Source organism: Humulus lupulus, chromosome 1, assembly GCF_963169125.1.
Source record: "Humulus lupulus chromosome 1, drHumLupu1.1, whole genome shotgun sequence".
Lineage (NCBI taxonomy): Eukaryota > Viridiplantae > Streptophyta > Magnoliopsida > Rosales > Cannabaceae > Humulus > Humulus lupulus.
Genome location: NC_084793.1, coordinates 78,122,897 through 78,146,850, shown reverse-complemented (window position 1 = coordinate 78,146,850; position 23,954 = coordinate 78,122,897). Strand labels below are relative to the sequence as shown.

Genomic DNA, 23,954 nt, shown 5'->3' with positions numbered 1-23,954 from the left:
TATCTCTATTTCTTTAGGTTTTTAACTAATCTATGATATCTTTTGTCCCGGTTGGCTAGAGTCAAAAACACCACTAGTTAAATAGAGTTGCAAAATCATTTAATAATGGACACCACTATTAACAACATACTATTCAATCAAAATAAGAAAACAAAATCTCTTATTTTATGAGCTAGATCCACGGTTTCGATATTCATAGATTTAGCCCTAGTAGTCACCGTATAGGTGAGTCTAGTACAATTTGACCTATAATTATCTATCTTTCGAAATCTAACCTTGTCAAAATAACTAATGAACACCTTCCGTAGGGGGACGAATCAAAGCGCCTCGAGGCCCCATTAAGCTATTGACTATGTTAAACCAACGGTGGAGATCGAATAAAATTCTTAAAATAAGCTCATTATAAAATTAAAAATAGTATTTTTATTATTTATTTTTGGAAAATTAATGATTGGTTCTCCAAAAAATTGTAAGATTAGAATTTTTAAAACCAAAGTCCTATAATTTCCTAATAATTCTAAAGTGTCACATTGAAACAAATTCAATTAATTTAGAATTAATTTGTTGCTAATCAATATTTAGGTTTAACTAATTAATGAACCTATACAATTAAGTCCAACTCAGGTAAATGGGCCTTAACAATCGGGCTTGTATGGAGGAGGGTTGGGTCCAGTATGTCGTTCCCACTACAGAGGCCCCCAATCTTCCATACAAGGTCCAAAAGATAGGAATATAAACCTTAGTTTTATTAATTGTTATTAATTGATTAGGCCCACTATAATCATGCAAAGCAAATGGGCATTCACAAGTGAAATCACCCACAAGAGAGGAATTTAAACTTTACATTTTCTAATGGGCCCAAATAAAACTTATCATTTTATGAATATTTTATTTGAAAAAATCCATATATCTAACAAACATATGGGCCACTATATGCATCTAAGCCCAATTGCAAAAATACCACATATAGTGCAAACATACATGTTATAATTGGATGGGCCTAATCATGTTACTATATGAACAATTCTATGAATTTATGGAAAAATACCACAACTTATTTCATTTGTAAAAATACCACAATTAATTATCTAGAATTTATCAAAAAATTCAAATTAATTAATTTTTACAAAAAATAAATCAATTTAAATGAAGTTTATCAATAATTAACAATAGTTAATTTAAATTTCATTTATCAACAATTAACTTGGTTTTAGGTTAATTTGAAAAAAATATTAATTTAATTTAAATAAGATTTATCAACAATTAGCCAAAGTTAATTTAAATCCCATTTATTAAAAAAATATTTTAATAATTGGTTGAAAAAAAATTATATTTTTCAAAATTTAACCAATTTAAATTTTTTAAATCAATATCTTAACTGTTTTTCAAAAAATATCTTGTGTTGTTACAACTATTAGCTAATATTTTAACCATTAAAAAAATAAAATATAAATAGTTATAACAATCCTAAAATATCTCAAAAACAGTTAATCAAATTCAAATATCCATAAAAATATCTAACTAACAATATTCCAATTTTAAATAAATTAAATATTAAAAAATATAGAATAAATTTTTTTTAAATTTTCAAATAAAGATTTAATAAAAAATATCAAGAATTTAAAAGAAAATATCTTAAATATCTGATATCTTAATTTTAATATTTTAATATATAAATTTTTTTAAAATTAAGTTGTTAGTCTATTTTTAAATTTGAATTTGAATCTTTGTAGAAAATATCTAATTATTTAAATCTCAATTAACAAAAATATCTTATTTAAAAAAACAATTTTAAATACAAAAACAAATCTGATATTTTTTGCTTTGATTATAAATAATTTATTTTCACATTTTTAATTTTCTTTAATTTAAAAAAAAATGGAACTATTCATCGCGCGCACAGGTGTGCGCGCGCATGGGCAATCAAGCCAAAAAAAATTAGAATTTTTTTTGTGCAATTTATCAAACCAAAACAATTTTCTAATTAATTTTTAACATGGTTTACATAAAATAAAACATATATAAAAATTAATAGCATAGAAAACACAACAAAACAACCTAAAATTGCTAATAATCACATAAAATCAATATGCTTCATATAAACATGAAAAATCATCCAATTATTAAAACACATCAAATAATCCAAATTTTAACATGTTCATGCATGAAAATAAAGATTACCAAAGTCTCTGAAGCCAATTGTTGAAAAACTCATACAAGTTCTTTATTTATTTTCATGTAGATCTAATATTAAACAAATTAATATGACCTAGAACATGTGTTTAACGCCCAAATCGTGACAACCACTAAGTGGTGGTGGTAGTATAATCGGGCGGTCAATCCACAAGGAGGTAACCTAAGCTCAAAAGATAAGTAGAAAATAACACAAAAATTAGTAACAATAAATAAATAAAAAGATGGAAATGAAAAGAGATTTGAGATTTTGATGATATCTTTTTGATGAAATGATAAAACGAGATATGTGAAATAAAGGTAAGATATAATCAAGAGTTTGAGAAATGAAAAGGTTTCAAGAATTATCCATATGCTTGCGTAGTTACTTGGTTACTTGATTTACAAAAAATACACAAGTAAATAGTTCACATCCCAACATTTACTTGGAAAATCTAACATTAAAGTCCATATTCTTTTCTAACAAAAGTCCACTTGATTTATAAAGTTCTTTATTACTTTAAAAACACAACGTTAATCTTATGAAAAATCTAAAAATGACAAAATACCCAAGGGCAATAATGCAATAGAAGATTAGACATAAAATTATGTATCAATATTACTTTTACTAATTAGAAGCACATAGAAAGAGCATGACTAATCCTATATACTATTAGCATAAGTAAATAAATATGACAAACTAGAGATGGAGATAAAAGAACATAATTAACTCAAACATTTTACATTAAGAACATAGTAAATCAAAGTAGCAAAATAACATCACTAGCATATGGAATCATCCCTAACCTTCCTAGGAAGATTAGGCCATTATGCTCATGATTCTCACAAAATTCTAAGAAGAAAGTGAGTAGAAATTTTGCTATATTTTCTTTACTCTAAATATTAATAATAAAATATGATTTTGAAAAATCAAATCTTATTATTAATATTAACCTAGTTATTTTGGTGTATGGTCAAAATACCCTTTCTCTAAAACACTAAAAAGATGAGCTTTAAAGCTCAAAATGGCAATTTTGCAAGGCCCAATACCTACAAAATATGGGTTGAAGGTGGCTGGTGGCAGAAGTTGGTTTTGACCCACTTCCAGCCAATGAAAATGTGCCACATGGGAGACAGGGCTGTGAGGAGATGGGTTGCTGCCTTGGGCTAGGCGCTGGGGCATTTGAGCTATCGGAAGGTGTGGACGGTTGGGTTTTTGTATTGGGCCAGCTAGGGAGTTGAAAGGGATGCTTCGGGCTGCGGGCTTGCTGCGCTGGGCTTGGAGGGGTGCCGAATTGATTGGCAGAGGCTGGCTTTGGGTGCTTCGGGGAGCTGCTAATGAAGGAGATGGAGGACAGGTGTCGGCAGTTGGAGGGTCACGTTGCTGCTGAGGACAACTGGAGCTGCTGGCCAGGTGCGGATGCGTGGCGCAATGCAGGCGCGCCACCTGGCGCTAGGAGAGGAGAAGATAGGGGATTGGGCCTTCGGGACTGGGCCAAGTTCCTCAAAAATGTCATTCCTTCATTTTCCTTTTCAGACTTAGCTATTTTTTTGTTCTCTCTTTTTATTAATGTCCAAGTGCAAATTATTTCCTGAAAATTAAACATAAATTACATTACAATTAATATTTTCAATTAAAAAAATATTACAATAAATTCATGAAAATATTAATTAAAAATTAATTTATTTTGCACTTTAAAACTAATAAATTGACATTTTTGAGCACTAATCACAACCCCCAACTATCTTATTGCTACTCCCTAACAATTCAAGCGAAAAATAAAATTATCAAGTTGAATAATCAAGTCAAACCAAGCAAAATCATCTAAGCATTTTCAAAGTATCTGAAAGAAGTCATAAATTACTATCTAAGCTACTTCGGTTGCGATTCCAGAGTTGTGTGTGTGCGCACCAAACTATATTATTGTTATCACATAACACAAATAGTATCGAAAAATCTCAAAAGTATAAAGGTCTCAACTCCAAATTCCTCACGGGCATTGAAAGTATTTGTATGGGAGGGATTTCACTCTTGGAGTTGGAAATGTATCAGTTTACGCTCAAATGAAAAAAGATAAACTTTTTAGGACAAGCAATTTGAACAAGTAATGATCACAAGATAGGCAAATCAACTTATTGGAATTCAAATGACAAACAACCTTTGGGATTTACATGAGAAAACTCAAATAACAGAATGATAACTAACTAGAAATGATAAATAAGAAAATGAACTATAATGATAATAAAATTGTTTCTTTTAATACAATTACACAAAATAATAGTAATAGAAATATATATTTTTTTTCAACAACTACAAAATAATAGAAGGAAGTGTTGCTCTTGTTCTTTTTTTTTTTTTTTCATTTTTTTCATTTATCTATTGTTTTTTTCTTTTTCTTTTGTTTTCTTCTTTTTTTTCATCATTCTTTTCCCCCTTTTTTTTTATTTTTTTTTTCATTTTTTTGACAAGAGACAACACAAAAATGAAAGGAAATTATAAACAAAATCTATTGAACATAAATTTAAAAATTATTACAAAGGCTCATTCTTATATGAAAAACATCCCTCTAGTAAATGTCATGTTTTAAATTCCAAAGATGTGACTTTATCAACTCAAATGATCAATAAAAGTTCAAAAAGTTGTTTTCTCAACTCTCACAACTCACCAAGAAATAAAAAACTTTAAACTTGAAATTTCTCTCAACTATTTGTGTTAACGACCAATTTATCACATGTTTGGAAAGTGCACAAAAGAACTCTGAAAATCACTTCTTAATAGCTAAACATAGTAAGAACTGACTCAAACCAACAAATTATACTCATGCTTGGATAATTTTGAGAAAATTTGACTTAAAAAAAATTCAACAAGAAAATAATGTTTTCCAAATGAATGCTAATGACGTAACAATAATATCTTCCAAATGAAAGCCAATGCATGCTCACCACCCCCAACCAAAAATTAGACAGTGTGCTCAATGTCAAAATGAATAATCAATGAAAAAGGTAAGGAGAGAGAACATCTGGATGATGACCATGTCCATGAGGCGAGAGCGAAAATAGCCTGGTAACAATACCCCAAAACAACATAATGCAAAAACGAAAGCATACAAATATAAAAGAAAGACAGAAAAAATTAAAGGAAAAATAAATAAAAAAACAAACAAACAAACAAACCATTCAGAACTTCAGAGTGTATAAATTGGGTCCTTCTTAAGGACCTCTTCAACACGACTCACACTCTCGATGTAATGCTTCAATCTTTGGCCTTTGACTCGAAAAATTCTCCCATTGGTTGGGTCCCCGACCTCCACCAAACCGTTGGGAAATACTTGCTTCACTACAAATGGACCAGTCCATCGCGATCGCAGTTTACCAGAATGCAAGTGCAAGCGAGAATCGTACAAATGCACTTTCTGATTTGGCTCAAAGTGTTTTTGCAGGATTTGTTTATCGTGAGTGATTTTCAATTTCGCTTTATAAATCCTGGAATTGTCATATGCATCGTTTCTCAACTCCTCAATTTCGGACAACTAGAGTTTGCGATTGATACCTGCGACATTCATATCAAGGTTTAGGGCTTTGATAGCCCAATACGCTTTATGCTCGAGCTCGGCAGGTAAATGACATGCTTTTCCAAAGACAAGCCGATAGGGAGACATCCCAAGAGGGGATTTGAAAGCAGTGCGGTATGCCCAAAGAGCATCTAGAAGGCGTGTAGACCAATCTTGGCAGTCGAGATTTACCGTCTTTTCCAGAATGTGTTTTATCTCCCTATTGGCTAACTAAGCTTGACCATTGGTCCATGGATGATAGGCATTTTCAACTTTATGAAGTACACTGTACTTGCGCATAAGAGCCTCAAAATATCTGTTGCAAAAATGAGTGTTTTGATCACTGATGATAGCGCAAGGAATACCGAACCTTGATAGCACATTTTCTTTCAAGAATTTGACAACTGTAGCGTTATCATTGGTTCGACATGGTACCACCTTGACCCATTTAGAAACATAATTCACAGCGAGAAGAATGTAAAGGTAGCCAAAAGAAGGTGGAAATGGTCCCATAAAGTCTATCCCCCAACAATCAAATATTTCAATAACAAGAATTGGATTCAAGGGCATCATGTGCCGATAGGATAAGGATCCTAAATTTTGGCACCTTACACAAGAACGACAGAAATCATTGTTGTCTTTGAACAAAGTGGGCCAGTAAATGCCGCATTGTAAGATTTTTGCAGCGGTTTTCTTCACAGAAAAGTGACCACCACAAGCATCATTGTGGCAAAAATTTAGCACACTAGACACCTCATCGTCGGGGATGCATCTTCGCATGATTTGGTCAGGGCAATACTTGAATAAGTATGGGTCATCCCAAAAGAAATTGCGCACCTCGACCAGAAATTTGCGTTTGTCTTGTGAACTCCATTCAGATGGGAGTTCACCTGTTACTAAGTAGTTGACAATGTGAGCATACCACGGTAACTTAGCAACAGAAAGTAATTGTTCATCGGGGAAATCATCGTGAATAGGTAGACCATAAGCGGGATCACTGAATTCAAGTCAGGACAAGTGGTCCACGACGACATTTTCAACACCTTTCTTGTCTTTGATCGTTATGTCAAATTCTTGCAGGAGAAGGATCCACCCTATTAATCGCGCCTTAGCATCCTTTTTGGAAAGGAGATACTTAAGGGAAGAGTGGTCTGTGAAGATCGTAATAGGCGATCCAATCAAATAAGATCGAAATTCGTCAAGGGCAAAGACAACGGCAAGCAACTCTTTTTCAGTAGTAGAATAGTTCATTTGATCACTATTGAGAGTTCGGTTGGCATAATAGACAACAAAAGGTTTCCCCTCCCTTTGTTGTCCTAGCACAGCTCCCACAAAAAGTTGCTGGCATCACGAATGATCTCGAAAGGAAGGCTCCAATCGGGTGACTGAATGATGGGAGTGGAAGTGAGTGAATTGACAAGCGTTCGGAATGATTCCTCACACTTAGGTGTCCATTCAAAAGTAACATCTTTGGCTAGGAGGTTGCTGAGCGAACGAGAGATCATTGAAATTTTTTGTATGAACCTCCTATAGAAACCAGCATGACCAAGAAATGACCTAACGTCTTTGACAGTCTTAGGAGTCGGCAGGTTGGAGATAAGGTCGACTTTGGATTGATCAACCTCAATTCCTTTTTCAGAGACAATGTGGCCTAAGACTATGCCAGAAGATACCATGAAGTGGCATTTATCCCAATTGAATACAAGTCCTTTCTGAATGCATCGTTTTAAAACAACTTTAAGATGAAGAAGACATGTCTCAAAGGAGTTTTCAAAAACGGTTAGGTAATCCATGAATACTTCCATTGATTTTTCGATCATGTCACTAAAGATTCTCATCATGCATCTTTGGAAAGTAGCTGGTGCATTACACAAGCCAAATGGCATACGCTGGAAAGCAAAAGTGCCAAAGGGACAAGTGAAAGTGGTCTTATCTTGATCCTCTAATGCAATCTCAATTTGATAATAGCTAGAATAGCCATTAAGAAAGCAATAAAAAGGATGACCAGCTACACTTTCAAGGATTTGATCAATGAATGGGAGTGGAAAATGATCTTTGCAGAAGGCGGCATTTAATTTTCTATAATCAATGCACATGCGCCACCCCATCACTGTTTTTGTGGGGACAAGGACCCTTTTTTTTGTTTTGGATCACGGTGACACCAGATTTCTTGGGCACGACTTGAGTTGGACTGACCCACTTGCTATCAACTACGTGGTAAATAATACCAGCACCTAGCAATTTCAAAACTTCATTTTTTACAACTTCCTTCATTGTGGGGTTCAGTTGCCTTTGAGGGTCTCTTCGAGGGATGGCTTTGTCCTCCAGATTGATTCGATGGAAGCAAATTAGAGGGCTAATACCTTTGATATCAGCAAGCGTCCAACCTATTGTAGATTTATGCGTCCGCAGTAGCTCGAGTAACTGCAATTCTTAAGAATTTTGAAGGTTGGATGAGATGATAATTGGAAAGGTTTCACCGTCTCCCAAGAAGGCATGTTTAAAACCCTCAGGAAGTTGGGTCAATTGAACAATTGGAACCTCTTCGTCTGTGACCTCTCATGAGGTAGCTCTTCAAAGAGAGGTTGCCAAAAATGAGTCCTTCTATGGCGTGAGTCTATGCGAACTGATATTGTAAGAGTAGACTCAAGAGAACTGGGACTTTCGTTGTCAGACAGAAGGAGGAGTTCATCAAGATTATCAAAGTTGCTTCGCAATTGAACCTCCTCGAGAATTATAGTGTCAATCATGAATGTTTGATAGCATTCATCATCTTCTCGGGGTTGTTTCCCATGTGGAAGATATTGACTTCAAGAGTCATGTTTCCAAACGATATCTTCATTAGACCATTCCGACAATTGATCAAAGCATTTGCAGTGGCAAGGAATGGTCTTCTGAGGATAATAGGAATTTTAGACTCCATGTTCACCACAGATTGGGTATTAAGAATAAGAAAATCCACAGGGTAATAGAATTTTTCAATTTGAACCAACACATCCTCAACAATACCCCTAGGCTTTTTGATGGAATGATCAGCAAGCTATATCATAAAAGATGTTGGCTTCATTTCTCCAAGACCGAGTTGTGAGTATATAGAGTAAGGCATCAGATTTACACTCGCGCCAAGATCAAGTAAGGCTTGGCTGACTTCATGGGTCCCAATTTGGCAGGAAATGGTGGGACAACCGGGATCTTTGTATTTCGGCGGTGCCTTTTGTTCAATCACCGCACTCACTTGCTCAGTCAAGAAAGCAGTCTTCTTGACATGATGCTTCCTTTTTGCAGCGCATATATCCTTGATGATTTTGGCATAAGTGGGCACTTGTTTAATGATGTGAAGCAAAGGAAGATTAATCTTCACTTGTGTCAAGTGCTCAAGGAGTTCAGCTCGGTTATCAAGAAGTTTCCCAACAGGTTTCAAAGCCTGGGGAAATGGTACTTTTGGAGAGGCATTGAGTGGTGGGTTTTCGGAAATGACTTTCGGAGTAATGGGAGTGTTGGATTTTATAGGTGGGTCTTGCAAAGTTTTACCGCTTCTCGTCGTGATGGCATTCATTTCCTTGACATTTTGATCATTGGAATTTGAAGATTGGGCCATGTGTTGGCCTTGCACATTGAATTTTGGTTGGGAAGGAAGTTTGCCTTTTTCCGGAATGGCCAAGGATTCAGTCAATTTTGAGAATTGACATTTTATTTCCTTGATCTCTTCCATCATTTGACGATTAAGTTTGGATTGTTCCTCGATGAATGCATGAAGAGTATTCTCGAGAGAATTTCGTTGTGGGTGAGCATTGTATTGAGGTATAGAATACACATTTGATGGTTGAACTTGCTGCTCATTTCTCCAATGGCCTCTAGACGATTGAGCTTGGTTGGAATCTCTCTAACTGAAATTTGGGTGGTTTCTCCAACCAGGGTTGTACGTATGGGTGAATGGCTTGTTATATGCCCCTAAGGCATTTCATTACTCCTCATAAACCCCCCTCATTTCATTAAAAGCTAAGCAGTCCTTAGCTAAATGCTCCGTCCCTCCACAAACAAAGCATGGTTCTTGCGGTTCCGCTTGAGCGATCATGTGCGATTTTTGGCTAGTTTTTGTCATTAAGACCTCAAACTGCTTTTTCAAAGCTTCAAGTTAGGCCTTAACACTATCCTATTCTCGAAGTTGATAGATCCCTGATGGTTTGTGTCAGTTGGTGCTGTCAGTAGCACATGGACCAGTCCAGGTGTGAGACTTTTTCGCGGTTTCTTCGAGATATTCAAGAGCATTGTCTGGCTCTTTTTTGAGGAATTCACCATTGCATAGCAATTCTACAAACTGGCGCTCGCGACTCCTGAGGCCTTCATAGAAGTAACTGACCAAATGTCAGTTCTCATAGCCATGGTGCGGGCACTGATTTAACATATTTTTGAATCTTTCCCAGACTTGATAGAACGTTTCATTGTCCTTTTGGGAGAATGTGGAAATTTGTCGTTTTAGACTGTTGGTCTTATGGCTGGGGAAGTGTTTTGGAAAGAAAGATTTGGTCATCCCCTCCCATGTTCCAATAGACCTAGGTCTCAAAGAGTATAACCATCTTTTGGCTTTGTCCTTTAAGGAAAAAGGGAAGAACTTCAGTCGTACAACATCGACATTTTCAGCTCGGTTATAGAACGTGGCTACTACCTTCTCAAATTCTCTGATATGCACGTATGGGCTTTCGTTTTCCATTCCATGAAATGTTGGCAAGAGTTGACTCATGCCAGGTTTAAAGTCTAATGCGGGCATATTAGGAGGGAAGATAATGCATGAAGGCGTGGATGTGCGAGTAGGATGGAGGTAGTCATTGAGAGTTCTTGGTTGGATTTCATCATTGCGAGCCATTGCGAATGGGTTATTATCAGCGAAAGTTTGTGGAGAAGCAGGATTGGTGGAAGGAGTGGTGGATGAATTGGAAGAAGTGTCACTAGAAGTTTCGTGATGATTCATCCACTCTCGGAAATCAGAATTAGATTTATTTTATGTTATTATTATTATTTTATTTTATTTTATTCTTTTTGTTAAACTTGCTCCCAGGTAGATTTGGAGGTTTTCGGGTGATCTCCAATGCATTTCTAGAACTCCCCGAGGTTACTGAGTAAGTGTGGTGGATCACAATCAAACTTTTCGACCAAACAACCTTTAAGCAGAGTGAAATTGCTTATTTTGACAGAACAAGCTTGGTTTTTTTATAGTAATAAGTTCAACAATGTAATAGTGCAAAGGTAGATGCTCGAAATGATCCCAGGTCGACTGGGAAGGTTGCCAAGGTACCGCTTTAGGCCCACACTTGCCTAGACAAAACTCCCTGAGGTTCCCAGGTAAGTGTGGATGGTAATGCTATCACAAACCTTATTTAACAACCAATCTTTCTAGACAGAACAATATCAATTTCTACCATTTGTAATATTACACAATTGTTCTCAATACTAAGCGTTTTATGATTGAAATTTTATGAACAATTTTATGCAATTTTTTGTTGTTGTTGTTGTTTTTTTTTTTTTGAAAACCTAAATTCTAAGGAAACTAAGGCAAAGAAAAAGGAAAATCCTAAACTAAGCAAAAAAATAAATAACACAAGAATAAAATCAAGAAAAGAAAATTAAATTAAAGATAAAATAACAAACTTAATCTTTTTTTTTTAAATATGTATTAAACTAAAAAAAATAGAATATAAATTAAGAAAGAAAAATAGAGTAAGAATTAACTAAAAAGGAAAAAAAAATTATATGAATATATATATGGTTCTTTTTTTTAACCAAAAGAAAGGAAATTAAAAAAGAAAAATAAATAAATAAATAAAAGTAAAAATGAAAGAAAGGAAATTGAAAAAGGAAGGAAATTTAAAATAAGAATAAATATATATTGTTTTTTTTTGGATTTTTTTTTTATAGATATGTATATATATATATATGTTTTTTTTTTGTTTTACCGAAAAAAGAATAAAAAAGAAAAAAAGAAGAAAAAATATATAAATAAATAAATTTTTATTTGTTTATGATTTTTTTAGTTTTTTTTCTTTTTATTTTTGTTATAATAGTAATCTAATTAAATAAAAATTAGTAAATAAAAATCCATACTAACACAATATTTATTCCAACAAAAATACAATTAAAGTTACTAATATTTTTGAAAAATTTCACTAATACCTTTGAAAACTACCTCCCCGGCAACTGCGCCAAAATTTGTTTAACGCCCAAATCATGACAACCACTAAGCGGTGGTTGTAGTATAATCGAGCGGTCGATCAACAAGGAGGTAACCTAAACTCAAAAGACTAGTAGAAAATAACACAAAAATTAGTAACAATAAATAAATAAAAAGATGGAAATGAAAAGAGATTTGAGATTTTGATGATATCTTTTTGATGAAATGATAAAATGAGATATGTGAAATAAATGTAAGATATAATCAAGAGTTTGAGAAATGGAAAGGTTTCAAGAATTATCCATATGCTTGCGTAGTTACTTGGTTACTTGATTTACAAAAAATACACAAGTAAATAGTTCACATCCTAATATTTACTTGGAAAATCTAACATTAAAGTTCATATTCTTTTCTAACAAAAAAGTCCACTTGATTTATAAAGTTCTTTACTTTAAAAATACAACATTAATCTTATGAAAAATCTAAAAATGACAAAATACCCAAGGGCAATAATGCAATAGAAGATTAGACATAAAATTATGTATCAATATTACTTTTACTAATTAAAAGCACATAGAAAGAGCATGACTAATCCTATATACTATTAGCATAAGTAAATAAAGATGACAAAATAGAGATGGAGATGAAAGAACATAAATAACTCAAACATTTTACATTAAGAACATAGTAAATCAAAGTAGCAAAATAACATCACTAACATATGGAATCATCCCTAACCTTCCTAGGAAGATTAGGCTATTATGCTCATAATTCTCACAAAATTCTAAGAAGAAAGTGAGTAGAAATTTTGTTATAGTTTCTTTACTCTAAATATTAATAATAAAATATGATTTTGAAAAATCAAATCTTATTATTAATATTAACCTAGTTATTTTGGTGTATGGTCAAAATACCATTTCTCTAAAACACTAAAAAAGATGAGCTTTACAGCTCAAAATGACAATTTAGCAAGGCCCAATACCCACAAAATATGGGTTGAAGGTGGCTGGTGGCAGAAGTGGGTTTTAACCCACTTCCAGCCAATGAAAACGTGCCATGTGGGTGACTGGGCTGTGAGGAGATGGGTTGCTGACTTAGGCTAGGCGCTGGGGCATTTGAGCTGCTAGAAGGTCTGGACAGTTGGGCCTTTGTATTGGGCCAGCTGGGGAGTTAAAAGGGATGCTTCGGGCTGGGGGCTTGCTACGCTGGGCTTGGAGGGGTGCCAAATTGATTGGGAGAGGGTGGCTTTGGGTGCTCTGGGGAGCTGCTACTGAAGGAGCTGGAGGACAAGTGTCGGCAGCTGGAGGGTCACGTTGCTACTGGGGACGGCTGGAGCTGCTGGCCAGGTGTGGATGCGTGGCGCAATGCAGGCGCGCCACCTAGCACTGGGAGAGGGGAAATAGGGGATTGGGCCTTCAATTTGGGCCTTCGGGACTAGGCCAAGTTCCTCAAAAATGCCATTCCTTCATTTTCCTTTTCAGACTTAGCTATTTTTTTGTTCTCTCTTGTTATTAATGCCCAAGTGAAAATTATTTCCTGAAAATTAAACAAAAATTACATTAAAATTAATATTTTCAATTAAAAAAATATTACAATAAATTTATGAAAATATTAATTAAAACTTAATTTATTTTACACTTTAAAACTAATAAATTGACATTTTTGAGCACTAATCAACATGTTTCTAAAATTGAATTCAAAGAGAAACAATGATAAGAATACTTACAATATACGCAACGGAATGAATGAGTCATTCCTTCAGTTTCTCTAAGCCTTATATCCTTTCTGTCGTAGAGTATTATCAAGAAAAATAAACCGATCTTCAATTTTTTTCACAGTCTTCCAAAGTATCCTTAGAATCACCTAGACTAAAGTGGGCAATTCTCAACACATGAGATAGATACAGAGAGAAGAATAGAAAATAACAAAGAGGCTTAGAAAATGACTTGTGTTTAGAGAGATTCTAAAAACTATCAGAAAATCTGACTTGTGACTTGTTAAACTTGTGTTTTGACTTCTCTCTAAGCACTCCTTTTATAGACTCAATTAGGCCATTTAATTTAATTAAAAAATCAATAAAATAATAGCCAATTAACAACCCTAGGTCAAAATTATCATGGGCTAAAGGCCCGTGAAATTTCCCAATTGATTATAAGCTCATTGGACTTAAAATCAAGGCCTGTATTATTTTCTATTGATTTAATTAATTAAATAATTATTCAAATCCTTTATCAAAGTAATTATTTATAATTTGATCATTGATTTAAACTTATTTATTAATTTAGATACCAATTTATCTTAATTAATAAATCTGCCATAATTTCTCTTTTCTTCTCAAAATTACACAACTCTGTGAAACTATCAAAAATTGACCTGGTCAACTTTGATAATTCTAATTGATAATTAAATCAATTAATTGAGACTATCAAGATGATTTTATCCAAGGTACAATGAGGACCATGGGCCTATGAAATCAAGCTCCAATAAGTTATCATAAATCTAACAAATAAATTTACTAACTTATTAATTTCTCGTGACTCCACTAACGACTTGGAATTGCACTCTTGAATTCATAGAACGCTCTATAACAAATATAGATACACTACTAATTATCCATTGTTACGACCATAATTGTCACTCAATCCTCTATAGACAGTCTACAATGAGATGGGACTAAAATACCGTTTTACCCCTCATTGTACTTTATCCTTAAAACACTTAGTTCCTTGTAAATGATATTTCAGTAAACTAATTTAATTACTGAAATGAGATCTCTATCATTTAACACCTTAAACCAAACTAAAAGGAAACCTTCGTTTCACTTCTTCATCAGAAGCTATAGATGTTTATATCTATGATTAACACTCCCACTCAATTATACTACCGAGTTCCCAAGATGTAAGTATGGGCTAGTCTGTAGGGTAAGCTGATAGCGAACACGTCAAAGAACTCAAATTATATAATCATTTAGAATACTAACCACTCAGAATTGAGATTGAATTGACCTATGGTCAACTATATGATATGATTAAAATAGATAATAGCGGTATGTTTACTTATCTTATCAACTGTCAATATCGGTCCTGTCCGATGTAACAAATACATCTGATCTTATCTACTTTGCTAATTTTCTGAAAAGAACATAACACCAAAATGTGTAAGTAGATCATATCGTAGAATGGAAAGTCAGTGTAAATCCTATGCACTGACTAATCTTATGACTAACTTATTTTGAACATATAATTATATTTATATTCCACTGTGATTATGTCACTATAAATACGATTAACTATATGCTCGAGATTTAATAGAAGTTTATATTAAACAAATAATCATAAAAATAAAACATGTGAACAAAGTGATTGACCAAGTCAAAAAATGATTTCTATTCTTTTATTGATAATAAATGAAATCACAAAGAAATTGAGTTTTAATTAGGGCATAAAACCCCAACAGTTTTCGGGGGAGATTTTCGACAAGTATTATCTGTGGTCCGTAAAGGGACTAGACAAGAGCAGGTTAATTCCAGTCTGGTTCATTCTTGCTTGTGGCCTACATTGAATAAGTTTCGACTAACTGAAAATATGCGAGCAAGATTAGATCCAATATTTTTAAATTATGTGTTAGTAGTAGGTAATGGATTGCCACCCACCACAAAAGATGAAATCATAAAAATACCCAATGGGATGCTTGTTCCCTATGATGATGACAAGACTTCATTAGATCACTTAATACAAGACGTTTTCCACAACATTCAAGAATATTCAGGAAATATGTCAACTATGATGAACCGGGCCATACTAACACCAAAGAATAGTTTTGTCGATGAAATAAATGCATTGTTAATTTAAAGATTTCCAGGTGATGTCCATCGATATTACAGTGTAGATGAGACAATAGATAAAACTGAGCAATCAGTTATGGAAGATTTCTTAAACACATTAACACCTAATGGACTTATGCCTCATGAATTATTACTAAAGAAAAATTGTCCCATCACGCTCCTAAGAAACATTAATCTTTTAGAGGGACTATGCAATAGAAGCCGTTTGATTTGTCGGGCTTTCGATCGAAATATCATAGATACTGAAATTGTCGTTGGACATCATATGGGAAAAAGAGTCTTCATTCCAAAGATACCATTCTTACCAAATGTGGATGATAATAGTGGTTTTTCGTTTAAGCGAACTCAATTTCCTATAAGATTAAGTTTTGCAATGACCATAAATAAGTCACAAGGCCAAACATTGGATTATGTTGGGATTTATTTACCACAACCAGTATTTTCTCATGGTCAATTATACATGGATTTATCAAGGTCAAAGACAATATCTACAGTGAGGATTTTAATTCGACTAGTGACCACTGATAAACTAGACAAAAACTACACCAAAAATATTGTGTACACAAAATTATTATCATCATCATGTTTAAATTAATATTTATGTAGGTAACATTCACAAATTTTATTAATCTATTTTCAATCCATTATTCCATTATTTTATAAATTAATAATTCAAATACATTATATCTATGTGTGTGATATTCTTCTATCTTTCAAGGGAAAAAATTCCGAAAATATGTGCCTCGATCAACGAGATCACGCCAAATACAAAACCTTGGAAAATCAAGATGATTGTGGCTGACAAATCTCCAAAGCGAACAAGTTATAACTCATCAGTCAAATACCAAAATCTAATATTAATTGACCAACATGTACCATATTTTTTAGAATATATATTAGTTTGAAAATTATTAATACTCTCCTAAATGAATGTAGCATACCTTTATTTATCTTTTGCAACTCACATAATACAATGATAACCATTATTTCTTTAAATTTTGAGTCAGGGGAATTGAGTCCAATCAGTAATTTATGGAACGAATATTGACTCTAGGGAGGACACTTTAAAACTGTTTCACTCTTATTATATAAGTGACGCCCTTGTCAAAAACGCCAACCCAAGGTACAAGATTAGAACATATGAATATGATTAGACCCTCAACTCATGAACACTAATAGACGATGTAGAAGAACAAGACAATCAAATAGATGCACCAAAATATAACATCGTTCCATTTACAGACTTGAACTCTTACAAAGACTCAGCTGAACGAATAGGTATTTGAAATTTAATTCTTATACAAATTGATTATCATCAAAATAACCATTTTCTTATTTCAATATGTAGATTTCTTAGCTGTTGCAATTCAAATTAAATCAACAAAAGAGATAACCACAAAATTCCGACAACAAACAATCCAAGAGATATATCTTATCGATGAAAGATAAAAAAAGAAAAACATACTTTTAAGTAAATTTAGTATTGATATTACTTTACAAAATGTACACTAACATTTTTTATTCAATCTAATTTGTTAGCTTCAACCCAATACAATTGACTATGTGGGGTTTGTTTGTCCAAGACGAATGCCAAACAATAACAAAAATTATTGAAGAATACCCAATAATATATGGAACACAATAGTTGTTCGAACATATAGTGGTACTTAGAAATACATACATTATATATTCTTCTATCTTCGATATACTTTCATTAATATAAATCTCAATTTGAACAAAAGATTGTCCCCATCATCACGTTCATCAAGTACCTTCACAATCAATCCTTAAATTCCAGAGGCAATTGCATTAAAGCAATGATAATACTCGCATATTAAAATACACATATTGCTCAAATTACATGACATTTAATTATATTATTTTCACATAATCTTCCTATATTTATTGACTTGTATTACTACTCACTTTTTACTCTAAAGGGCGAATAACAATACACTAAAAATCAAATGTATCATTGAAACATCGTTGACACATCCATCAATTACTCTCTCATCTGTTGGACTTCAAAAAACTGTGAAGATTTGTGATATTCCCTGTGCGATGAAGGCTTTGCAACCTATGGAGGTAAATATTACTTTTTTATTTAAATTTAATAACAAAGTACAATGTTTAACTTTCCAAAGAACAATTCTTATTTGATGTAGAAAGCATACTTTTGGATAGAAGCAAAGATAAATACAATTAATTCTGCCCAAATGTACTATTACATGTCGTGTGCGACATGCCATAGAAAAATACGACATAAGTATGACGAAACAATTGTTTGCGAAAATCCAAACTGCAAACAATGAGGCACCCCCACACCACAGTGAGTAGTTTTTATTTAAATTTGTAAATAAATTATAAATTTTAAAAAACAAATATTTACATTAAACCTAATATGCTTAAATACATTTTAAGTGCTAGGGCATAAGTGCAACTAGAAGATGATACTGGAATGCTCGATGCGGTTATGTTCGGAGAAGTAGTAGAGGAGACATTTGGTAGTTTTGCAGTCCAGTTGATGGAAAATTCTACACAGGTACGAATAAATATTACTACATTTCAAAATAATACATATGAAAAAAAACCATAATTTCTATAAACTAACTCTAAATTGTTATTGCAGGAAATTCTTCAATACATTGAAAGTGTTGCGAATAAATTAGCAACAAAAAAATAGACAATCAAATTGTGTGCATATGAAGAAAAAATGAAGAATGTCAAATACAAGCATTTCACTATTCTGTCCATTGAAGCCACACAAGATGACAACAACGATGAATCATCATCCTAAATTACAAACACAAACGAACCCATTTTTTTTTTTTTTTTATTAATTAGACAAAATCACATTCTTTATTAAACTATAGACAATTTTATTTTTATTTTTGAAGGTCTAGCCTTTAAAACCGTTCACTAGCAAAATCGCTCATTCGGAAACAAAACTACCAAATACTTATCAACAATGTTATTGTTCGAACTTCGACAATATTTTTAGTAATATCTTTATGTCATACATTATATTAAATATTGTCTTTTAAAATATATGACATTGATTATAGGAAATTTACTTATTTGGTAGTCGTGTTTTTGCAAACTATCATTTTGGTATCCTATTTTTTCAATAATCAATCATATGGTACCAAATAACCATTAATTTAAATATAGGGTATCAAAACGATACTTTACAAAAATACACTGTACCAAATGGTTACCTACCCTTGATTACATAATAAAATTTAATATGAAAGTTAAAAAATAAAATTAAGTTCACACATTTTCTCAATACAACTAAGTAAACGTACATTGCACGCTGCTTTCTGCTAGTATATATATATATATAAGTTTTCATTGACTTTTTTTTTTCCTTCTTTCTGTCTTATGTATATATATATATATATTATTGGATCCTTTTCTAATTATATTATAAGGAACAATAAAATGTCCCATGTATTATATATAGGGATATATGTTTATATAAAGATATATGTTTATATTTATATATTAAAGATAGAGGGAAAAAGAGGCATATTGTAAAACAGGGGAAACACACAATTTATCTTGTTTTCTTTCAAGATATAGAAAAAAATCTTCATTTGTTATTAGTGATATTAATACTACTGCAACTACTTCTACTACTATTACTAGTAGCACTAGTAACCCAAAGCAGCAATATGAAACCCCACAACCACAATACCTCATAATGTATATGAAAGAAGCATCAAGATGAAATCCAATTCTTAATCTTGACCCAGCTGAACAATGCAATGATACAATCTACCAAACAGAGAGTAATTATGCTATATTCCATATAAAATATTTAAACACAGTACTAAATCATTCTTTTCTTTTTCGCCCAAACAGATAGTGCTCAAGATTGATGGTTGGTTACCACCAAAAGGCAGCAACTGGAAACCTAATAGGGGTCCATAGGAAGTACTGCAAATCTATGTTTGGCTACACATCAAAATGTAAACCAACAAACTTTCTCCTGCAGACTCAACAACTATAGCAGTAGAGGACAGTGCATGTATTATATAGCAGAAGCAGCATCTACTCTAACAATAACAACAACATGACACATGACTCATGACTGGACTACTCTTAAGAGAATTTTAAATACTTTATTATACCAACAAAGAATTGCCAAACTTGACTATTAAAGAAGCAAATCAGAAGTGATATTTTACTTGTAAAAAAGCCACTCCCTACAAGTCTTAGTTTAGTGGAAAGAAAGTAAAGAAGTTGGTATGAGAATTTTTCTCATGATATATACCAATTTATGTCGCATCTGCTGCTGAAAGAACAAACTATATAGTAGTCCCATGATAATATAAATTTATATATGCACAAGCGTTTATGTACAGTAGACCGAATCTTTATTATTAAGTAGTGAGAATTTTATTAAAAAAATGATGAGTACTAAGGATTTAGAAGAAGGTAAAGTAATGCATATGCATTAGAATATTGTTCTTTCAATTGCAATTTCCATAAAAAAAAAAGCTGATTAAAAAAAAAAGAAGCTACAATAATAACTCAATTTACTCATATCTCTCGCTGAAGCATTCTATCAAACAGTTATTATGCATAGGTTAAGCAAAGCTTAGTTTTATATAACAAGACAGTTTAAGCAGTCAAATTCAACAAAACTTACAGATAAATTGACACAAACATCAATTAACACAAATACACAAATACAATTTTTATGTAGCTGAGTAAAGAACATACCTATTTGTTGAGGATACGAAAGATTTCAGGTGGTTTAGAGAAGTCGACAACATTAGCTATGTTGATGACCCATTTAATGTTGGTGCCCAAAAGTGAACTGCATTGAACAAGCAGTCAATCAATATATAAATCACCAGTCTAGTGCCACTGCGAATGAGATCCGCATCATAGAACAAATTCATATAAATATAAAATGTAATTCGCTAGATATATATATGTAGCGATTGTCGAGAGAGCACACTCGAAATGAATAATAGATTGAATAAAGGGATTTCACTAAAGTACCTATCCATGTTGATGAGAGATTGAGATCGCGACAATGATTGCTAGAAATCCATGAGGGTGATTGGAAAAACGGAAGAGACAATCGGAGACAATCAGAGAAATGGAAGAGACAATCGCGATGAGGAGAAATGGGAGAGAGAAAGATTGAGAGAGTCATACTGTATCTTTTTACTTTTTTTTAATATCAAGCTTATTACTAAATAATTAATAAAATGTTTATTATATTTAATATAATTTGGTAACATTTTTTAAAACGTGTTATGATCTAATGTAATTAAATAATAAAATTCTTGTAGTGATACATAAAAAAAAGGTGCTAAGTTTAGATTTAATAAGCCTTTTCTTGCTGCGAAAATGCACAAGAGGCCATGTTAAACACTAAAAATATTATATTAAAAAATTATAATTGCCAATAACTTTTTTTTTTTGTTGGGGAATTACTAATAATATATCTTAAAGATACAATCTTTTGTTTCTTTCCCATTTGAAATACAAACTACTACATATTTATCACGTAAAAAGGTTTTTTGTCTATTGTATTAGTACATGTGTAAAGATGTGTTGTTGGTTCTTAAAAATTATAGTTAGCAATCAACAGCCCCAAACCACCAACCAAACGCAATTTCAATGGAAAGCTAATTTGTCCCGCATTAGAACAAAAAAAAAAGTGACACTAATAGAGAGGTGTTTCTGGCATTATCCCCCTTCATAAACATATCCATAATATAATACTAAAAAATGACTCAAAGGGGCTTGAGTTTATCTTATTTGTCATTATTATAAATTTGTGACAATTAAAAGAAAAAGTGCCAGAAATGACTTTTTGTTAGCCATACAAATATTTTCAAACAAGTTGGACACAATTTTGTAAGTTTATAATAAGAGCATCTCTATCTTCATGTTTAATGTTATTAAAATAATTTTCTTTAAGCATAAAGTAGTTGAAGTTGTTAACCTTGTGCACGAAAAAGTGTTATAGAATTAATATACTTAAAAGCTTTAAATGAAATAGTAAGTGAATTTGCTGTAATGCTTTGCAAACTAAATGAAGCCAACTTTTCTTCAAGTTCTATGCTACTCCAAAGCTTGAAACAGCCTCCTACTTTTGGTTGGATGGTTTAATGTTGTATCAGCTATATTTTCATGATATGATTTCAGGTTGCTAATAATCTGAAGGACCATATATATATATTTTCAATCACTTTGGAAAGTCAAATTTCTATGAGGTTTTGGGAAGTCAAATTAATTTTCTAGACAAATTGTGGTGTATCTATAAACAAGAACTAGGTGCACAGAACAAAATAGAAGCTGAAACACTACTAAGACAATCAGCTCGCAGTAACTAAAATGCATCAGCCTAAACTAGTCAGCAATAAAATAAATAACTAGAAGATTTATACTGGTTTAAATCGCAAAATGCATTCCTACATCCAGTTTCGGTGTGGCCTTAAAAAATCCACAGGAGCAAATAAAAGTTAAAGATTACAAGGTATTGCACTCTCAGAGTATACACTAGAGAAATACACTCAGTTCACTCATTCAAGGTCCAACAATAGAACCTTTATTGTTGCACTAATATTTTTCTCTCTTTCTCTATGCAAATACATATTCTTTCTCTCATTCTTTTCAGCTACCTCAATCTTCCTTGCAACCAACAACATATGCCCTGCATCAAGTCCTTGCACAGATGTATAATAGTACAATATTTTTTTGTTATATCTAAATCAATACAATTGCAACATGTGTTACTCATAATCATTGATAAATAATATAACATTCTTGTGTAAATGGGGCAGGTCTGCCTCGCCCCGCTTCCGACCCACCCTGCCCAGCAAACACTTTGCCCCGCCCTGCCCCGCCTCGGCTTAATCAGGACGGATCTGCCCTGTCCCATTTGCTCTATTTAACTTTTTTTTAGAAACATTAAATTATAATTTTAGAATTTTCCCTAAGTTTAAATATTATTTTTGATCTTAATCTTTATATTTTACACTTCGTATCAACTACACCATCAAATATTATATTATATTTTGTTTTTTTTTTTATTTTAAAATTTACAAAATAAATACAAGAATAAGGATGAATTATATAAAACATATTTTTCAATATTTATAATTCTTTCTAGTCTATATAGAATTAAGGATATTCTAAACCACATATAAAATGTCAATTTTACGTACTATGTATATAAGTTGCATGAGAGAATTGGGTTAGAGTATAGAAAAAAAAAAGTTTTCGAAGTGGGACGCCCCGCCTCGAATTCCGCCCCGTTTTTACCGGGGCAAAGATGCCCCGTCGGGTCGAGGCCCCGCCCCGCCTCATTGCCCCATTTTTCCATGCCTACTTGTTATGTTGGATAAGTAACCAAATAAACTCATCTGCCAGGTGTGACAATAATTCAGTCAACACTTAAAGATTTGGATCACAATACCACACAAATTGTATGCATGTTTTGAACCTTTGATAAATAAAGCTAATATGCTGCCTAAAATTTCTATAACATAAACCATAATTTGAAGTACCTTAAAAGTATCCCAATACATACTTCACAGCCTCCCAAGGATTTTTGCAAGGATTAGTCATTAATTTGCTCACGATACTCATTGGCCAATCCAGGTCTGGTATCAACCTTACATGACGCTGCCAAAGGCACTAGCATATGGCACTTATCATGTCAGGCTTCTCATCATCGTTTGAAGGTGACAAAGATGAAAGTTTGAAATGACATACTAAAGGTGTTTGAGCAACCTTAGTTAAGACATGCCAAATCTATCAAGCTTGAGAACGTAATTAGTTTGAGATACAAACAACTCACATTTGTTTTTGGAATCTTTTAGGGTGCGTTCGGTACCCCGTATTATATTGTATTGTATAGTATTATATTAAAATATAATGTGTAGCATATTTTTATAAAGTACTATATTTTATATTGACTTTTATTAAGATATTACATATTTATATGTAAATACAAGTTAATACGAAACAAAATACTATATAAAAATATGTTATACAATATAATCTAATATAATACTATACAATATGATACGATATGATACGGTGCATCAAATGTGCCCTTAGTTTTCATTTCCCAAATGCTTTTGGTTGCTTCTCAATCTTTCATTTCAAATTCCCTCATTTCAAATTCCCTGCAGAACAATGTCTAAATTTATTGAATTTTATCATGTCATCCACACAAAGCAATAGA

At 32.5% G+C, this 23,954-nt stretch overlaps 1 long non-coding RNA gene and 1 other non-coding gene across 2 annotated transcripts; one reads left to right on the top strand and one right to left on the bottom strand.

The window, feature by feature from the left end:
• Positions 1-10,099: 10,099 nt before the first annotated feature.
• On the top strand, positions 10,100-10,206 carry LOC133813184 (small nucleolar RNA R71). Its single transcript, XR_009884222.1, has one exon. It is a non-coding gene; the product is annotated as a small nucleolar RNA R71 (small nucleolar RNA).
• Positions 10,207-17,815: 7,609 nt separating this feature from the next.
• Positions 17,816-20,930, bottom strand: LOC133794871 (uncharacterized). Its single transcript, XR_009875330.1, has 3 exons — positions 20,750-20,930; positions 20,465-20,561; positions 17,816-18,267 (listed from the first exon to the last, which is right to left on the bottom strand). It is a non-coding gene; the product is annotated as an uncharacterized LOC133794871 (long non-coding RNA).
• Between the last annotated feature and the right edge of the window lie 3,024 nt (positions 20,931-23,954).